Source organism: Eriocheir sinensis, chromosome 68, assembly GCF_024679095.1.
Source record: "Eriocheir sinensis breed Jianghai 21 chromosome 68, ASM2467909v1, whole genome shotgun sequence".
Taxonomy (NCBI): Eukaryota; Metazoa; Arthropoda; class Malacostraca; order Decapoda; family Varunidae; genus Eriocheir; species Eriocheir sinensis.
This window is the reverse complement of record NC_066576.1, coordinates 2,165,800-2,175,041: the sequence shown is the minus strand read 5'-3', so window position 1 is coordinate 2,175,041 and position 9,242 is coordinate 2,165,800.

The window sequence follows — 9,242 nt, the reverse complement described above, 5'->3', positions numbered from 1 at the left end:
GTCAGTCATCCACGTTCGTTCCGATCGGAGGATAAGTGGAAATTTGCTTTTTTTAATTTGATGTTTATTAATGCTGGAATTATTTTAATCAAAGGGCATTGCAAGGAAGAAGGGTGGTAGGGTCTTTGGGACGAATCATGAATGGCAGAAGTGTTAGCATGGAGGTAAAGAGGGATTTGAAAAATACAATAATAGTACCAACCCTCAAATATGCAAGTGAAACGTGGGCCTGGAATGAAAGTCACAGGTCTAGAGTGCAGGCAGTGGAAATGAGTTATTAGAGGAGTGCTACCACTGGCACTGACAGGGCTGGCTACGAGCTATGTGTTGGTCCCCATGGAGCTGGTACCAAGAACATCAACAGTTCTCTCCTCCTGAATTTTGCAAAATCCAGAAGGTTTAGAATTGCGGGTTCCTGGTATCAAAGGCCAGAGCTGCACCGCTGGACTTGTTATAGCGACGCCGCAGGGGTAGCTAAGGAGATCGACCACATTCTCGTAAGTACTCGTTGGAGGATCCTTCAGAACTGCAGGGTTTCCCGGAGTGCTGAGTTCTTGGCAACTGACTATAGGCTTGTTGTTGCAACACTCCAGCTTCATGTCAGGTCAAGAAGAATCTCGAAATGCAACACTCTTACTACTCCAACACTCCTACTCGGTAGGAGTAGGTAGGAAGACACATACCGAACGGGCGTGAGCTACTCCCGGTAAGGATATATGGGAAGCGAGGAGGGTGCTGAAACCCTTCAAAGACCCTTCCCATGTCCTCACTAACCGTTTCCCTTTTGTCTCATCAACACCAAAGAGCAGTTCAGCATGCTCTCTAAAGACAGTTCCTCCCTCCTTCTAAACCACACTACATTCACACAACACACACACCTTTTCCCAAAATTCAAAATTCAACATGGCGAAAAATAACACTGCCTCGGAGTCCCCGCCTGGGAGGGGGACCATAAATTCCCCCAGGGAGGACTCCCCTTCTGGCTGCCGACTTGAGAGGTGTCCTGATAACTCCTCGAACCTACTCCTTATCAATTTCTGCAACATTCGTGGTTTTCGTTCTAATTTTCATTCCGTGGAACACCATCTCTCCTTCTCTAAACCTCACCTTCTCTTCCTCACCGAAACACAGGTTTCTGAGGCTACTGACAGCAACCTCTACTCTGTTCCCTCCTACTATCTCTATCCTAAATTTCAATCCAAAGCTGGATGTTGCGCCTACGTGCGCAATGACATCACTTCCTCTCGTGCCCACGACTTTGCTTTGACTTTCATCCTCTTTCACTGACCAGCCTGGTGAACAAGCCTACAACTTTGCTCTAATCAACGACCTAGAGCAGTTGGTTCAGCACCTTACACGTATTCCCGACCGTCTTGGAGACAGGCCCAACATTCTAGACCTCTTCCTTACATATAATCCTTCTGCTTACTCTGTCAAACTGTTCTCTCCGTTGGGCTCCTCCGATCATAAACTTATTTCTGTTTCCTGTCCTATCGCTCCTGTACATCCTCTGGACCCACCGAAGAGGCGATGCTTCTGGCATTTTGCTTCAGCTCGGTGGGACGACCTGAGGATGTACTTTTCCGATTTCCCGTGGAATGATTACTGCTTCCAGGAGAGAGACCCCTCTGTGTGCTCTGCGCATCACAGAGGTGATTGTCTCTGGAATGGAGGCATACAGTCCACGTACTTTCTCTACTCCTCATGCTAAAAAGCCTTGGTTTAATCATGCTTGTTCTCGTGCTATTAAAGATAGAGAGGCAGCTCACAAAAGGTTCCAGAGCTTTCGAACTCCCGCTAACTATGAACTTTACATTTCAGCCCGGAATCGTGCCAAATCTATTCTCCGACTTACCAAAACTTCTTTTATCAATAGAGAATGTCAACACCTTGCTTCTTCTAATTCTTCCCGTGACTTCTGGCATCTAGCCAAAAATATCTCCTCCAATTTCACTTCTTCCTCTTTCCCTCCTCTCCTTAACCCTGACGGCAGCACTGCCATCTCATCTGTCTCTAGGGCTGAACTCTTCGCTCAAACTTTCTGTAAGAACTCCACCTTGGACGATTCTGGGCATATTCCTCCTACTCATCCCCCCTCTGACTCATTTATGCCTGTTATTAAGATTCTTCCTAATGATGTTTTCTATGCCCTCTCTGGCCTCAACTCTCAGAAGGCTTATGGACCTGATGGAGTGCCTCCTATTGTCCTTAAAACTGTGCTTCCGTGCTGACACCTTGCCTGGTCAAACTCTTTCGTCTCTGCCTCTCAACATCTACCTTTCCTTCCTGCTTGAATTATGCCTTTGTACAGCCTGTGCCTAAGAAGGGTGACCGTTCCAATCCCTCAAACTACCGCCCTATAGCTTTACTCTCCTGTCTATCTAAAGCTTTTGAATCAATCGTTAACTGAAAGATTCAAAAGCACCTTTCCACTTCTAACCTTTTATCTGATCGCCAGTATGGGTTCCATAAGGGGCTTTCTACTAACGATCTTCTTGCTCTCTTAACTGACTCCTGGTCATCCTCTCTTAGCCGTTTCGGTGAAACTTTCTCTGTTGCGCTAGACATATCGAAAGGCTTCGATAGAGTCTGGCACAAGTCTTTGCTTTCTAAACTGCCCTCTTTCGGATTCTATCCCTCTCTCTGTTCCTTTATCTCCAGTTTCCTTTCCGGCCGTTCTATCTCTGCGGTGGTAGACGGTCACTGTTCTTCCCCTAAACCTATCAACCCTGGTGTTCCACAGGGCTCTGTCCTATCACCCACTCTCTTCCTGTTATTCATCAATGATCTTCTTTCCATAACAAACTGTCCTGTCCACTCATACGCCGACGACTCTACCCTGCATTATTCAAATTCTTTCAATGGAAGGCCATTCCAACAGGAAGTACACGACTCCAGACTGGAGGCTGCAGAACGCTTAACCTCAGACCTTGCTATCATTTCCGATTGGGGTAGAAGGAACCTTGTGTCCTTCAATGCCTCAAAAACTCAATTTCTCCACCTATCAACTCGACACAATCTTCCAAACACCTATCCCCTATTCTTCGACAACACTCAGATGTCACCTTCTTCAACACTAAACATCCTCGGTCTATCCTTAACTCAAAATCTCAACTGGAAACCTCACATCTCCTCTCTCGCTAAATCAGCTTCCTCGAGGTTGGGCGTTCTGTATCGTCTCCGCCAGTTCTTCTCCCCCGCGCAGTTGCTCTCCATATACAGGAGCCTTGTCCGCCCTCTTATGGAGTATGCATCTCACGTGTGGGGGGCTCCACCCACACAGCTCTTCTGGACAGAGTGGAGTCTAAGGCTCTTCGTATCATCAGCTCTCCTCCCCCTATTGATAGTCTTCTACCTCTTAAATTCCGTCGCGATGTTGCCTCTCTTTCTATCTTCTATCGATATTTTCACGCTGACTGCTCTACTGAACTTGCTAACTGCATGCCTCCCCCCCTCCCGCGGCCCCGCTGCACACGACTTTCTACTCATGCTCATCCCTATACTGTCCAAACCCCTTATGCAAGAGTTAACCAGCATCTTCACTCTTTCATCCCTCACGCTGGTAAACTCTGGAACAATCTTCCTTCATCTGTATTTCCTCCTGCCTACGACTTGAACTCTTTCAAGAGGAGGGTATCAGGACACCTATCTTCCCGAAATTGACCTCTCTTTCGGCCATCTCTTTTGATATTTTTGTGGGAGCAGCGAGTAGCGGGCTTTTTTTTCTTATTGTTTCCTTTTTTGTGCCCATGAGCTGTCCCCTTTGTTGTAAAAAAAAAAAAAAAATCAGGGCCTTAACAATATTGGCCCAGTCTTCCTCGCTTCCCACACCCATGGTTGTTGTGCTTTGTATACATCTGTGTGACCACTTGCGTTGTAAACCAGCCCTACGGCTGGCTTCCAGCCCAGGGGTAACAATGACTAGTGTAACCGTAGCTTAAGTCTGTGGTACACCCCACACTGCGTAAACTTGAACAACAGCCCGGCTGATGAGCTGATTCATTTCCTGTGTACATTTACTAAGTTTATTTGTACCGGCAGATAATGTGTGTATTCGCTGTTTAGCCTCGTATCAGCAGAATCACGGTCTATTGTCATTCATCCGTCGTGAGTGTATTTTTGTCTTTCATTATTACCTTCATGTTTGCCTGTGTGCCTAGTTATTTGCAACTTTGTCATTTCTGTGTTAAGCTTAGATCAGGTTAAAGTAACCTCGTCATATTAATCACAGTTGGCTGCTAAACACATGTTTATTTAATTGGCTTGCTTTTGTTGCTTTGCACATTTTTTTGTATATGCAAATTTGGTAAGAATTATCATTTGTGCTAATTGTCTTTTGTAATTCATTGACAGTACTTGCCTTACGTTCAATGATACCATACTCGCCATTGTTATTGTGTGATTTTGTCGTCACTATAGTAACGTAGGCTATTTCTTTTCACAAATTTAATTGTCATAATTTATACTGTTGATTGTTTAAGTATTTACCCATTTGCCTTCCAGCTAAGGTACCTTCACTTGTTTCATAATTGTGATTGTTATTATTTTTCTTCATGTTGACTTTCCTTACTAATTCAGTATTTGCCCAGCTTTGCTTCTTATGCTCCTTCAATCAGGTCATCATTTGCAAGCTAGCAGACCCAACCTGTCAACATGCCTGATGATCCTACTTTCTCCTCCTCTACTCCTAACCCTACTATTAACTTGCTACACCAGACACCTTCTGTCAAACTTTTCTCCGGTGAGGATCCATCTTTGTCCGCACTTGCTTTTCCAAACCCAAATTCCAAGATGCCATGGTTGACAGCACTGTTACCTCTGATGCTGACAAAATCTCTTTTGATAGATCCCTCATTGCTCCTGATTCCCTTGCCTGCGACCTTATGGGTGCAACATTTCTCAGTGCTAAAATTATTGACAAGTATTTCACGTTCAAAGAAACCTTTTTGCTTACCTTTGGCCATACACGGTTTCAGGATTCCCTCCAATGGGCCTTCCGTCTCGTCACTTTAGTGCAGTGATGTCCAAAAATTTTCGCCTATTGTACCCTTCATTATCTTATCCTACTGTTACTTACCCCCAAGGTTGATTAAACTCAATTATATTACATTATATTTATATTATATATTATAGTTAGGTACACGTACATTACGCGTCTTTCCTAGATACCAGTCCCTCCCTCCCTTTTTCCTTCATAGAACATGGGTAGTTTATGTTGTGCGTGTGTGTGTGTTCATAGTCTTTTCATATACCCCTTTGATCTATGTTGTGTACCCCCAGGGGTACGCGGACCTCAGTTTGGACAACACTGCTCTAGTGGACTCTGCTGCTGCAGAAAAAAAAAAACTTTTTTTTTCAATTTCTGCCTCATGCTGGCTCATGCTGCCCTCCCAGAGCTCATCTTTAATCTTAGAATCTAGAGTCCGCGTTGATAGGTGGTCTTCTGGACAGCATGTGGGTAGTTTTAAGCCACTCGGCGGCGACTGAAATATCCCAGCTTGGTGGCACCGGGCGGGGATTAAACTCGCGTCGTCCTGAACGCGGCGCCGTCACGCTATCCATTCATTGGGGCAATTATGGACCCCCTCAGATGGAAACTTCGAGGCAATATATGTATTACTATCAGCCATCATGAATTTTGAATATGGATTTTTTTTTTTGTAGAAGTGGTGTGTGTGTGTGTGTGTGTGTGTGTGTGTGTGTGTGTGGTGTGAAGAGTAAGATGATTTGATTTATACTTGCGTTCAGCATAAGATTTGGTGCACATGCTGTACGTAGTTGTGGTTCTCAGCTTGTAGCCCGACCACCTTTAAAGCCACGAATCTGGCCCATCGCTGCTACCGGGTTAAGCTTCAGCTGGGTGTAATTATAACTATTAGTATTTATGGACGTGTTTGGAGCCTCAGCTGATTGTCTATGTCAGTAAAATATTGTCTCACTTAAGGGGGTACAATTACACTGGGCAATTTTTTCGTGGATCATCAGTCAAACCACGATTTACGCTAGCTTGGCCTCACTGAAAACTCCTACTGTTATGTATTGGCTGCACATAACGACGAGCATTTGCATTTATTGGCGGCCCCTTTTTGTTATTTGTTTTGCCGATGGGGTCAGAGGGGGGGGTGGAGATAGGGGGGGGGGGAAGGGAAGGGCTCTGCGTCCGGGGTTAGTTGAGGTGAAATGAAGCTTGGTTGTGGTGGACTGATGGCTTAATTGTGACTGATGGTAAAATGCAAGTTAGTTAGTTACTTAATAAATTGCGATGCTGAATATTAGATTATCGATTCTACATCCTTAAAGGACTACTATTACATTGAGCAAATTTTCCGTGGATCTTCAGTCAAACCACGATGTCCGCTAGCGTGGTTCTCATCTGTTTCTTGATATTGCTGCTGCTGATGATGGTGAGTAATACCGTCGTCCTTCGGTGCAATCTACCGTAGCTTTGGAAGATCGTGGAGCCGTCAGAAACCCACGGAAATATGAAGACCACGCCAGCGGAAATCGTGGTTTGACTGAAGATCCACGGAAAATTCTCCCAGTGTAATAGTAGCCTCTATATGCGATCACTTGTCAAAACATCTGCAACCCTTCCACCACATTGCCTTTCTTCCCGGTGCCCTGAGAGCAGGCGGTCTTGAAAAAAGCAAGGGGAGGGAGGATGCTGCTTCTCGTCAGTAGTTCAGAGTCAACCTGGTGCTCGACGTACACCTAGGTCGGTATTATAGGATACTTTACCTTCTCACATCAGCTATTTCTAAAGGTCAAAGAGGGGACCAATCGGGTTATAATGAGCGTTTCTTTAGGTTCGTGGTACAGAGGAAGGGTCAAACTACCACCAGGGCCATAAAACTACCCCTGGAAATGCCCTCAACTCATATGAAAGCCTTGTCAAATAGGTGTTTCTTTAGGTTCACGGTACAGAGGAAGGGTCAAACTACCACCAGGGCCATAAAACTACTCCTGGAAATGCCCAAAACTCCTACGAAAGGCTTGTCAAGTATGTGTTCTTGGGCGACGAAATGTCTTACAATACGACCCCTACTACTCTTTGTCGCCGCCGCCTTCGCCACCCGCAGAACTTGGCATGGGAGGTGAAGGTCTTGTCTCATGAATATTTACCCAAATCCCGGTAGCAGCGGGGATCATGTTTCTTAATGGTCCCTCTAAGCGAGAAAAATGAGAAAAAAAATAATCCCTCATACAAACCATTTCATAATATATATCAAAGCATTTGTGTTCAGTTTATGTACGTATCATCTATTTTGGGGGGTTTATATCATGGCATAAACTTGGCCAGTCGCTGCTACACTGTAAAGCCACAAATTTGGCTCGTCGCTGCTACACGGTAAAGCCGCAAATTTAGCCCGTCGCTGCTACCGGGTTAAGGGACGTTATGGAGGGCCCCAGCCCGTTAGTGGCGTAGACTAATTCTTTTTAGAGTGACTGCCGTGATGTATGACTCTTGCTGGGCCCATGCTGCCCGCCCCTCGGTGCTCCTCTTGACCGAAGTCGCTGAAGTTAAGGTTGATTGAAGATCCGGACAGCATGAGGGCTATCTTCCGCCACTCGGCGATGACTTGAAAAATCAGTGTGTTTCGGTGGGGGCTCCAACCTAAGTATATATATATACACCAAGTCAAGTCATACGCAGGTTTGTGGGAGGAGACACGGCCGAGGCGTGGTTTATGCGTGACACTGCTTGGAGCCAAACTAGAGAATGTAGAAACAGGGATTTAGAGAAAACGAAGAAAGGCGGACAAATTTAAATCAATCACTTCAACATGCCCTCCTTCACACCCCACACCGCCGTTTGTAGGCATTGACATTACAGTCACGCAATAGCGCCATAAAAAAGTCATATTTTTTCGTCAGTGGCTTGCCTGAACGCGCTGTGAAAGAAGGCGAGAATGCACATCCAGAGTGCACATACGGCCCCAACTTTAGTCACCCCTGAACTGGCGGGTATTTTTTTTTGGCTACAAGTGACGTCATCCCGCTGCTCCGCCCCAAAACCGCCACCTGCGCTTACCGGTCGCAGTTTTGAAGCAGAGTGACTTGACTTGGTATATATAGAGTTAGGCTCCAACCCAGTCCACGCTAGGTCCTCGAGCTCACCACGCCCTCACGCTAACCACTCAGCCACCGCCTCCCCTAAACACGCCTCTGTAAACACGGTGGTGAGGAGACAACAGCGTCAGCGCGAGGGTCAACACGTGTTATTTTTTTCAGTGAGAAGATATTAGATGAATGAGAAAAAAAGTGTGAATGAGCTATTAATAGTACGGAGCAGACCAAATTTGGGAGGTTCGTCTACATTAGCGACCCCATTTAAGTTCGTAAAAAGTTGGAAAGTTTGGTTTAGTGGGCGCAACATCTGTGGTCATATGCCGGAGGGAGACAGAAGGAGAAGGAATTAGAGGAGAAGGGAACAGACCCCAGGGGAAGGGACACAACCCCCGATTAATACCTGGTACCCATTCACTGCTGGGTGGACAGGGGCGTAGGGTATCGGAAAAAGCCGCCCAAAATTTTCCACTCCGCCCGGGAATCGATCTAAGTTAGGAATATAATATCGAGTAAAGGATGATAATGGATGAAGGGAAGGCAAAAAGGAAGAATAAATGAGGAGGGAAGATGTTGAGAAACTGGTTCACAACAGCTGCTATGTGTAGGCCAATGGGCCGATTGCCCTCTTGCAGTCCCCTCTTATCCCGCGGGGCTTCGTGGTACAGTGGTTAGCACACTCGGGTCACAACCGAGAGAGCCCGGGTTCAGTTCCCGAGCGGAGTGGAAAAATTTGGGCGGCTTTTCCGATACCCTACGCCATGGCTACTCAACTGGCGGCCCGCGGTCCGAATCTGGACCTTCTGAGTGTTGTGGTTGGACCCCAGGCTCCAAGGAGTAGAAAAAATATAATTAAATAACATGAAGGTACTGGCAATGGATTCTTGCAAGTGTATTTCCTCAACTGACTGTAGGCCCCACAATCAGTCGAAGAAATGCACTTGGAAGAATCCATCGCCAGGACCTTCATGTTGTTTAATTATATTTTTTTACTCGTGGAGCCAGTCAATATTTATCCGGACCTCTGCATACATTTGAATTTTTCTAACCGGACCTTTGCTTATAATAGTTGAGTAGCCCTGCCCTACGCCCCTGTCCATCCAGCAGTGAATGGGTACCAGGTATTAATCGGGGGTTGTGTCCTGTCTCCTGGGGTCTGTTCCCTTCCCCTATAA